This window comes from Halyomorpha halys, unplaced genomic scaffold (assembly GCF_000696795.3).
Source record: "Halyomorpha halys isolate HHAL.00 unplaced genomic scaffold, Hhal_1.1 Scaffold2107.1, whole genome shotgun sequence".
NCBI classification, from domain to species: Eukaryota; Metazoa; Arthropoda; class Insecta; order Hemiptera; family Pentatomidae; genus Halyomorpha; species Halyomorpha halys.
Genome location: NW_027110483.1, coordinates 1 through 11,846, shown reverse-complemented (window position 1 = coordinate 11,846; position 11,846 = coordinate 1).

Here is an 11,846-nt window from a genome sequence, read left to right as displayed (position 1 = left end):
TCCATTTTTCATTTTTGTCAGCAATTAATAATGTATAAATATGAAGTATACAAAAATTTGATACTTAACTAAACGGGAAAAATAGAAAAATGGAGGCTCGAAGACAGTTTAGAGTTTTGAAAATAGGAGACAGTTTTGACTACCTCTGCTGATCTCAATTATATATTTGTATATTGTTTGTAAATCTGTTGTTTACCAGTCAGGCATAAAGTTCATATTTCTTATTCTTACCCCGAGAAACGTTACAATAAAAATATTGAAGAAGCAGAAGAAAAATACAGTTTTTGAAATTTTAACATTGAAAGATGATAGCTAAAAGTTATAAGATGCGCGCACCGCACCAGATTTTGTATTGCGGATACGTATTAGGATCATTGGCTCCAATATGCGGTGTTCAAAATATCAATAAAATCGAAAACTCAAAAATAAATAAATTTAATAACTGAGATACATATTTTTATATGTATCCACATTCGGTGTGTATGCTGATTTTACAGTGGTTAAAAAAGTTTTGAATTCAATTGCCGTTAATCTACAAGAACCAGTTAACTTAAACTGCAGTCAGAACGACGGTGTACATGTAATTACAGATAGCTCCATTGTTCCTGTAACTCCACCCTGATTCCCATCAGCTGCACTGAAATCCAAACCGTTTATACAGTCTTGAGTAAACAGCAATTGTGGACCGATAAATATCAGTGTAAAGAGAGAAAGGGACCGGCATCCTCAGAATACAAATGGAAAATTAAACTTAAAACATCTATTAGCCCAAGCTACGATTTACGATTTAGCTCGGGAGAGATTACTTCAGGATCTGGAGAATAGCAATGTTAACGGAATCTCCATCATCAAGCTGAGAATGCTGGCAAGGTTTAATCCTGGAATTAATCTATTCATCCAGATAGTAGTGACTAACAACAACAATGGATTCACGAATATTCTGCCTAAAACGTTTAATATATGTGAGAAAAAAGATAATGTTAGAAGTATTAATGCTCAAAATTTAGTATCAGTAAAAACATATGTATACACGATGATTATAAAAAAATAAGGAAATTTTCAGGTCTCTTTTTTCAACAAAAAATTCAACTTAATTTTAATTAGAAATTTGTATGAGTGCACATTACAGCCAAAAGGTTTATGTTTATATTATGACAACGTAGTCATAAACAATAATAAAATGATACAATAATAATGAATAAACCTTAGAAAATAATTTCAAGTTGCATTGCTGTCCAATTATTAATATTTAGAATTCAAATTTCAGAAGAATTTTGATAATTATATCATAATAAAATACAAAACGTTTGTTAGTGTTTTTTTAATTACTTTTTTAACAGATTAACGTTGAGAGTACCATTCCATAGAAAGGGCAATCCACAACTCACTAATCTGTTATTTTTCCTTTCCAATAGGCTTGTTTGAAAGGGATATTAGCGAACGTGGAGGCTAACGTCACGTTTTGATATGCCACATTTCTGGAACTCATTAAAATTAACCAGCTTTATGTTTTTACTAAAAATTCTCTTTTTTCACAAAAATAATTTTTTTGTCAGGGTCATATTCAGAAATATCCTACATACTTTTAAATATATTTAAAATACAGTAAAACTATTTTTCCTAAGTGATATATTAAAAAAAAGGTACCATTGATTTGAAGGTTAAAAATGTTCTGCGGCAGCCCATATAAAGTTTTCAAAATTAGCAATATTTTTTTAAAAATAAATATAGGTTTTTAATTTTCTAGATGAAAATTTTTAAACGACTTAGAATAATGAACAAAACGTTAGTCAATAAACATTTGTGATAATTAAAAATAATTTATATTGTAAACTTTTTTTCTTTTTTTTTGCTAATTATGACGGGTGAAAACGAAAATGTTTATTATAACCAATAGAATAGACTGAAACTTTACAAAAAAATGAAATATAAACAATGAAGAAATCTGTGGTTAATATATAAAAAAAAATGTTAATATATTTTATTTAATTACGCCATGATATATGTATCTAATTTTATGTATGTAATATGTAATTTCCTTTAACCTGTAACGTACGTTCACTTGTAATAAATAGAAAACAAGTCACTCACACTAAAAAAATCAATGATGGTATTTAAATATCAAATTTATTATGACAATTAAAATTTAATAAAAAAATAATAAACATAACATAATTGAACATTTATATTTTAAATCCCACTGCCCAAAAAAAAGAGGTAGTTATTGAGCTGTAATGTAAATATGCATTATCATTACAGTGAATTAGAACATTGTTTAGTTATACACTGAATTATATGCGACTGATGTATTCCTATGGATGTTTAAATTAGAATAAAAATTATTTTCAATGAACTTTCAATGATAAAGTTCATGTTCGACTTTATACTCTACATTTTTTAATCTGAATTCCATCAATACCTTCCACACCGTAATCAAGCACCCTTTGGTACAACTACTAGGTACACATATCTACATATTCCTCCTCGCAGATGGAATAGGTTCAGGTCGAAGCTGTTAAAAATTAAAATATTGATACACTGAAGTATGTTTAAAAGTTTTATGATTAATTATTATTACAAAAAATAGTCAGACAATAAACAATTTATATTGATGCAAGTAAAACTATAAATGAAATTGTGGTAGTAGAATGAAGAAAAATCTATTAGAAAATACTGGATTAGAAACAGATAGGTGCAGTTCATATGAATAAAAGAATCAAGAGAAAAAGCTTCACAAAATACTAGACAATAATAATCTAACAAAGTTATTATGTGAAAGTAACACAAAATATGTTTAAAAAAAACAAAAAAAACAGGCAAGTCGACTAGGAGACCAGGCAGACACTCTCAAGGCATTCCGTTTTGTTTGTTACTTTAGCGCTGGTTTTCCTTTGAGATGTCTTTTTTGCTTCATGTGTCCCATTGTAGGCGTTCCACTCCTCGCCTCTTTGTTCTGTTTGTCTTTTGTCTCCTTCACGTCCTTTCTTCTTCCGAATAGCATTTACATAACGAACTAAATGCATTCTACTCTATCATATTCCACTAAGAGCTCTTCGTGCTAATTGGACTAACTCGTTTACCGTTCAAAATTTACTTAATTGTTAGAATGTCGATTAGGTTCCCGAGGGAGCATAAATTCTTAATTAAACTAAGAAATAAATTCTTATTGATGTTAGAGGCCTATTGCAAAAGAAATAGGAATGATCTTGGAATGAAAAAAAGGATTAGCTTACAGGTTAGTAAAATATTCTATCCAGAGTGGAAAAGTAGGAATTCATTCCGAGGATCCGCCGCGTCAACTAGCCCAGGCGAAATACGATTAGCCAGGTTTGTGGCTTAACAGGCTCAACCACAAAGGCCTCTAAAATAATCAATATGATGAAACACGAGGTGTACACATGATGGTGTACATGGATGAGCATATTCATATTTGTCCACAAACCAAGTAACAAACTAAAACAGAACTGCTTGCAAGTGTGCTTAGAAGGAATTTTAAGGGGAGATGGAAACCAAGAAAGTACCAATAAAATCACTGAAGGAAGCATTATTGTGATGATCTGTCATGTTTTTGTTTATTGGGAATGAACCTTCGTAATTTCAATTTTTAATTTTTTTTTTTTTATTCCAATGAATTTGTCCATTTCAATTACCAGCTGTTATCTTCAAATATTCAAACCTAAATTTGGCTCATTGAGCTTGATTCGTAAATAGTTCATAAAAATATGGGCCTTGTTAATAATGTTATTCCATTGAAGGTAACATTCACTTAGAAAAACGAGGAAAAAAACCTCTCTCAGGCTTTGAAGAGAAATGGGCTAAAATAATTGGTAATGTACTCAGAATGGATAGAGAAAACGAGAAATTTTTACTTATCAACTTTCAGTAAAGGATAGTAGGATCTATAAAAAAAAGGAACACACAAAAAAAAAAATTATCGAAAGAAAATTGTCCTGAATGAAAAGACTTCTTAGACGAAATAATCGATCCTTATGAACCATATAAACCAATGCCACATTCATAATAACTTTAAAAACATATTCTTTCATAAATTCTTGTATTAATATAATTTGTATTTTCTTCCTTTACAGCCGATTAATAGTTATTTTAGGAATCAGAATATCTTCTTTATTCCGATCTAAACTATTATAATAAAAATTATCGTAGTTCTTCTGGATAACAATAATAAAAGTTCTGCCTTTTTGTAATGTATTATTAATTGTTTAGGATTGTCTATTGCAACCAAAAATATACAGTTTTACATTTTTTTTACAGACCTTGTAAGTCCTGTTGGACATGTTCATCGCACCCGTCTAAACCCTACGTAACAACGTTTACTTTGTCAAACCGGCCACTATTAATCCAAAGCAGCTAGATATATTAACTAAGATTGATATAAGTATATATATATTTAACAACCCCAATTTTGACAGGCCCAATTTTTATAAACATTCACAACAGTTTGCGCTACAGGTTGCGGTTTCATTTAGAATAAGTGATCTCTATATTTTCTCATTTTAAGCCAGACATTACAATTTTTGTGTTAAAAAATCGACAAAATTTCTATATTTAACGGAAACACACAGTTCTTGTAATCCCTTGAACACTAAGGTATATGAGGACAACAAACTCCAACTGACAAACGAGGAATTAACCCGGCCTCTCAGACTTGTGTTCCGGTTTAGGGATTAAAATAAATTTCACATTTATTCAGCATGCTTCCGCTATCAGAAGCATTATTTTAATACAGATATATTCAAAATAAGGTTTTAGGGGTTTTAATCTTATTCGAAACTCTGCTAATATTTCTGATCCAAAACCTATTCCTGAATACAAACTTTTTTTTCCCAAAAACATTAATTATATTTAAAACTTTGATAAAAGAAAAACTTAATTTGGAGAACTCACCAGAAAACTAACTGCTGAATATTAGGCCCATAGGGCGAACAATCGGATAGCAACCAACACCAACGGACGGCAAGATATTAATATGTTAATGCCTATGTTAATTAGGACATAAACGTAAACAAAAGCCACTATCCTGTGACCATTACATCTGTGCCTCACCGACCACAAATCACATCAGCCATAGCCATATTGTGCCCATCTGTGTAATAGACCAGTCGAGAATTATAGACTACCACTAAGCAGTCAAAGCAGATCCCAACTGCTGGGCAGTCTTTTGTGAAACATGTCTGATTTTTGCACTCATTAAAAAAAAAACCTTTATTATTTTTTTTATTAAACCTTATCACAAAGGTTTTATTAAAAAAGCTTCATAGGAATAATTTTACTTTTGAAATTTCAACATTCGAACAATAATAGAAACCTTTTTTTTTATATTGTTGCAACAGTTGTATAAAAAATTAATATTTTAGATTAAGATACACTTTTAAGATTTAAAAGTTTATTTCGAATTAAGATACTGTAATTATCCATTTAGAAATGCATAATTTTTAATTTGATTAAAAGCTTTTATATCAGATTTATATTTTACCGTGATCAAGTTTAGCATTTCGAAAAAAAAACATTGTTCAGTCCACGGGATTTAGGTTTATAGTGGAATAACATAGAATGGTAATTTTAATTAGGAGACAGACCCAAGAAATAAAAATATTAAAGCCACCTTTAGAGAAAAGGGCCAACCATTGCTGATTTGAAGGGCTAATCCCTCACTATTGAAACCTAAAGACTCTCCACAAACCTTTGGCCTGTTCTCACTCAGTCACAAACCTTCCAAGACCAAAGATGTCCAGCTAAACACGAAGATAACACAGCCCGGAGATCGGCACATCAGCATCAGATCACACATCATGTGACCCATCCCACATGGGGCTCACTAGTAAGCGTCTACTCTCATCTTCTAACACGAAGTGATGACCCATCATTATCATTATTTCATTTCAGCTATATCACTTCCCAAAATCCCAATGTTATAATTTAATGAATAGAATAATACGATGCATAGAGTATGTAATCCATTGGTAGGAACATAACTTCCCAACATCATCTGGAAGAACACCCCATCTCATAAAATCTTATTATATACCCCCATAAGTACTAGCTCTTCAACGAATTTGCACTCACAATTGCCAAAATAGCTGTTTGGTCAGTATTTATTTTAGAATGAGGGAGCGAGATGAGAATGGAAGGAAGAGAGAAGGAGCTACTTGCCCATTATTCCGTCGAATACATACTCTGTTGTGAATGTGATGACCTATTCTATTATTATTTATACTTTCTTTCGATTACAGTTGTAGGTTTCTGCTCGCTTCACTTGAAAGGTACCTCGATAATGTATTTGTTATCCTAATGAACTTTTTCACATTTTTTTTTTTTTTTAATGAATTTATTTTTATCGAAACATCGTTAGTAATTTCTTGTTAGTATTTATGAAAAGTACGGTATTAAATCACAATAAAATCAAAGAAAGAAAGAAACTGTTTCAAAAACGGATGTAACTTGAAAAATATCGCTCTATATACAAACAATAAAATTGTCACAAGAGTGTAGAACAAGGATATTTTCCATTATATCAGTAGATTTATTTACACGGAAATAGATTATTATAATTGAATTAAATATATTTTCCTCAGCTGTCTTCTTTAAATATGACATGAAGATATAAATTGTAGAGAGATACCGTTTTATCTTTATTAGACCAAAACCCACAAAATACGGGGTATTTCTTAAATAGCTAACATGTCCAAGTCCATAGAAGATGACTGTATGAAGCATGCCCTCAACCGAATTGCCGGACACACTTCACTTTTGGTTGGCTGGTTGGGTTGGAGTGGACTGTATAATTGAGAAACCAGATATGATTAAATGAAATAAAATTCTATTGTTCAAGTTACAAATGGTGTAGTGGATGGCCGAAAGAAAACATTTATGTTTAGATGATTAGTAAATTTTGAAGGCTGGGCTATGGAATTGTAGATAATGAGGTGGTTGATGATGATTGCTATGGGGTGGTGAATGTTAATTATTGGGCCATTGGGACTTACTTTATCTTTCTTCCCACAGTCTCATGCTTCTCTCCCCTCAGCTCCTGAGAACAACTCCAAGAGTTCTACTCACCCATGGTAGATTCCTGATATGAGAGACAAAGAAATGATGCACTGCTACTACCCGAAGATAAGATGGCTCTCACTCCCTTTTGTCTGGGATCTTCTCTCCCCAGAGAGCACTGGAGGAGGTGAGTTTTGACTTTTGGCCATATGGGCGCTAATATATCCTGTAGGCTATTATGCCATGATGTTTGATGCTGCCCCCTCCAATTCAACCTTTCGGTTGCCGTAGGTTAACCGGAACAATGATCCTTTAAATAACTGCGAGATTTTTTTTTTCAAACCTCTTTATTTGTTATATGGTTACATAATGCATAATAATATAATGCAATAAATTATACATATACAATTTACATTATATCTTGGTTTGCCGTATGGGATTATAAGATGAGCAAACATGGTCCGCTGAAGGCGGTTATACATTAGTGGCATAATAGCTGGGGGGCTTACAAGAAATGGGGAGGGGCCATTCCGGCTGAAGTAACTGCGAGATAAATATTTTTTGTTCTTTTATATTTAGATATTGCATAATATATATGATGTAATCCTAGAAAACAAAACAAGTGATATTATATTAATGATTTAAAAAATATATACATTGTTATTAAGTTTAGAATTAATACAGATACAGAAATATATTTAAAACATAATTTAATTATTTTTATCTGCACGATCTTAAAATATATCATGTTCTCATTTTTTTTTTTCGTTATATTTACAAATTCTAAAGAAATATTAATGGAATGGCGAAGTTTATTTATAATCTAATATCTGTTGCCTAAAGAAACCTAAAAGTGAATATTTTCAAAATATATTTAAAATTAACGAATTGTTTTATCCAGGCATTACTTATACATAACATACACAGTGGGATTCTCAGGAAAGTTTTTATATTTAGCTTTTTATAACGTTTTTCTTTGTTATGAATTCTATTTGATTAATTTATTAAACCCATTCCACTCTAAAAGGCAAAGTATAGCCAACTCACGGTCGCGAAATTACTCTTTCACGCCGGGATAACTTTAGCTCCTATAAAGGAGAGCAATAAATCACTGTTTAAGAGAAAAGAACAAAATAAAAAAAGTGTTAGAAAGAGTCGCTGAATTATGAGGTAAGTTTGTTTAAAAGAAATTTCAAAGTGAAATAACCTAACCCATTACCAAGGGGCCAATCAAAATTAAATATGCGCCCTCTGAAGCTTCAGGGACCCATCTTATAAATCCGGCTTCCATTCATCGTTTCCTCATATTGCGCTTTCCTTCCTCTCCCCCCCCCCCCAGTCAAATGGGGATCGCATTCCGTTTGCGGTTGTCCCAGGAATTCCCTTCTTTGTCGAGAAATTATAAGAATTTCATATGCTCCCTAGGCGACGTGACGTACGCCTATATCAGGAAAGGCGAGGGTCTATTGTGATGGATATCTTGTCTAGGTAAAATATTCGGGTCATAAGAGCTTAATGACTTCAAAGTATGTGGTATGTCTTTCAATATTTTCTCTCTATTAATAACTATTTGGCACAGAATATTACGTTCTGGTAGTATAAATTAGTCCATTTTTTTAGATTTGTCGCACAAAGCTCTATGGGCCAGTTTCTCAGAAAGTATTTAACGCAATAATTTAATCAAGGATGCTGCCACTTTCTACAAATAATATGGTAATCAAAATAAAGCTCGATAAACTATCGTTTTTCCAACATTTTACATCAATAAATAATATAAAATCATTGACCCTCTTACTATGTTTTCCTTTAACAGTATTGTTTTTTAAGCACATTCTGATAGTAAAATATCTATGGTATCCTTTGGTTGGCTTGAAACTTGAGGGCTGGCTATTTTATCTGTATATATTCTGAAACCGGCGAGCTATTGCCGGGTCAGCTAGTATATTATAAACTAACATAATATCATCGAAGTACGTCATTTTTTTTTTTGGATTATTAAGTTAACCATTGTTGGGGTCCGAGTATATAGTCCGATCGGCACGTACTTGACGACGCACAGTGGTCACTTTTCGCAATCTCAGCGATCGAAAAAACAAAATCACTATTACAGCTTAAAAATGAGCTAATAAATCTAGAGCAAAGGTTCCCAATCTTTTTCGGTTTACGGCTCCGTATCGGATTTTTTTCGCGGCACCCTTAATACATCAGATTTTTTTTTCTTTGGGCTATCTTAAAAAATTTGAAATCTTTCTTTTTTTATAGCGATTACCCATTTAATAGCGACAGAATTAAAGACAGGTACTTAGCTATTTAGTGAGTAAAGAATGGGTGTGGGAGCTATATTATAATAAGTGGAAGGATTTTATTTACAAGACATCTACTTGTTACATCTTCCTACTTGTGATTGACTCAGACTTTACCTTTATTTAAATTGACAATTTAAACCTATTAAAATTTTTATTTCTTTTCTTTATGAGTGCTCCAACTATTGGTAACTAACAAATTTTGAGGATAACTATAAAAATATGAAGTATCTACACAAAAGCATCAAAGCACACAAATATCAGTATGTGGTTTGGTGTTAAATTTACCTAAGAAAAGAGTTTATGTAAGTAAATTTCAAAGTGATTCTTTTTTAAGACCACTTCCTTTAAAAAACATTCTGAACAACCAGAAATAGCATTACCTACGTACAGCGATTCGGCAAAAAGAAAATAATTCGTAATCTGATATAAACAGATATCAAAATGATTTTTTTTTACAATAATAGAGCTAAGGGTGTACTGAAATAAGGAGCAGTGGAAATCGTGAAGCATATCATAATTTTTGGTAAACACGAGCATTGAAGGTTATAAAATTAGTTTACTATCTTCACAATTGCCATCCAAAAAATCCAGTTAAGTAATTGCCCTTGTAGTGGCTCCTAAATGACCGAAAACAAGTAGGTAAATATTTACAAAACACAGGGCTAATATTTATCCGAATTATAATTATTCTCTATATAATGTAATTGTAAATAATTTTTTTTTTCATGTGGTTATATTTATTTCTATTGTCCATATATTTGTTTTAATGTAATGAAAGCACATTCGAATGATTTTAATAGAAGTTCATGAATCAAAAAATCAGCTCGAGATTTTCAGTTTATGCATTACACCATATAAAATTTTCTCTCAGATTAAGAAAAGTGACCACTGTGCCTACATGGTTATATTAACAATGAAATTAGGACTCTGAGCTAGCAGCAAGTGTGGACTAGTGATGTGCAAATCTATACGCGTATGACGTTACATAGTAACGCATTTAGTTTATGGTTATAAAATTCACCGCAAATAATTTTATGAGCCACTGTTTCATTGAAGATAGCTAGGTTAGGAGTTAAAATTCCCATAAGCGGATCTTTAAAAAAATATATATGGAAGGAAATTAATATGATATATGGGATTATTATCGGTTGTTTCATTTAGACTTGATTAAAATGTTCAAGATGCCGGATATAAAAGTCCGAAATACCTTTTAAAGGCAGCCTTTAAGTGGTCTCTGTGTGCACACTTAACCTATCATCCATGCTTATTAAAATGAACCACTTATTAGCTTATCAACTCTGAAGCTAAGCTCAGACTCAGCTCTAATTAGGAACGAATTATTTACAACGCTGTAGACTGTGAAAATTTAAGCAGCTCTGCTCCGTTAATAAGTTCTTCAAAGCCTCAACAATGAAGTCCGACTTCATCCACCAAGCAACGCTCGTTCACGCCATGACACTCGGCGGCACTGAATTATAAGTACGGAATCCATCAGTTCGGATGAATAAGATACCATCCGTGGAATAGGAAATAACCTAAAGTTTTAACCCATTTAAATATTTAATGGTAATAAAGGACGAATTAGCAAGACCCATAAACGCCGCGAGGATCATTTCTTTAAAAACGGGTTTAAGGATCTGCGTATAAATTCATAGTCTTATCCTGTTAATGTTTTATTGGATCGATCAGCTATTTGCAACTCCGTTACAATTATATTCACAGAAAAAACGCAATGATAATTTTTAAAAACCAACAATTTATTCATAAAATAAAGAAGTTTCCTAAAATACACATTCGACCAGAGATGAATTATCAAAATATTTCTTGTTAAATAAATACTCTAGAAATTTGATTTAACTGTTAAGTAAATACTATTTCAAATTAGCATTGCTATCACACAAAATTGTCTGTGAACTTTTTTTATTGTTGTCTAAAATAGTGTAATAATTTTCAATGATATCGGGACAGTTTTGTTTATTTATTTAGTAAAGTATTACTAATATTATGCAATAAGATGGCTCCGTCTTTCGGTTAGTCTCAAAATAACATATGCAAATAAACATAAAAAGACTGCAATGGTTTATAAGCTGAAACAATACAATTTTGAAATAGTTTTAAACCTAACTGTGACAGCCAGCTAATGACTCAATTTATATAATACAGCTAAAATACCAATTACCAATATTTTTTTAAAATATTTATTTATTCCTATTTACAACTGTAGATTATAATACATTTAGTAAATCTGATCTAAATTAAATTGGAGTGTTACATGCGTGTAGAGAAACTACCCAATGGTAGCACTCTAATGACATTTTACATTAGCTGGTCTCGTGGCCATATTCTTTTCAGGTACCTCGGAGGATTGTCAGGAATGGAAGAGGATGCAAGGTTAGAAACTAGGTGGTTTGAGTGGTTAGAGAGTGAATTACCAGTATAAAAACAAAACAAAACTAGTAGAGGGAATATGGGGGAGCTGGGACACCGATTTGAGGAGCCAATCAGAAGCCAGCATTTTGATGACGTCACACA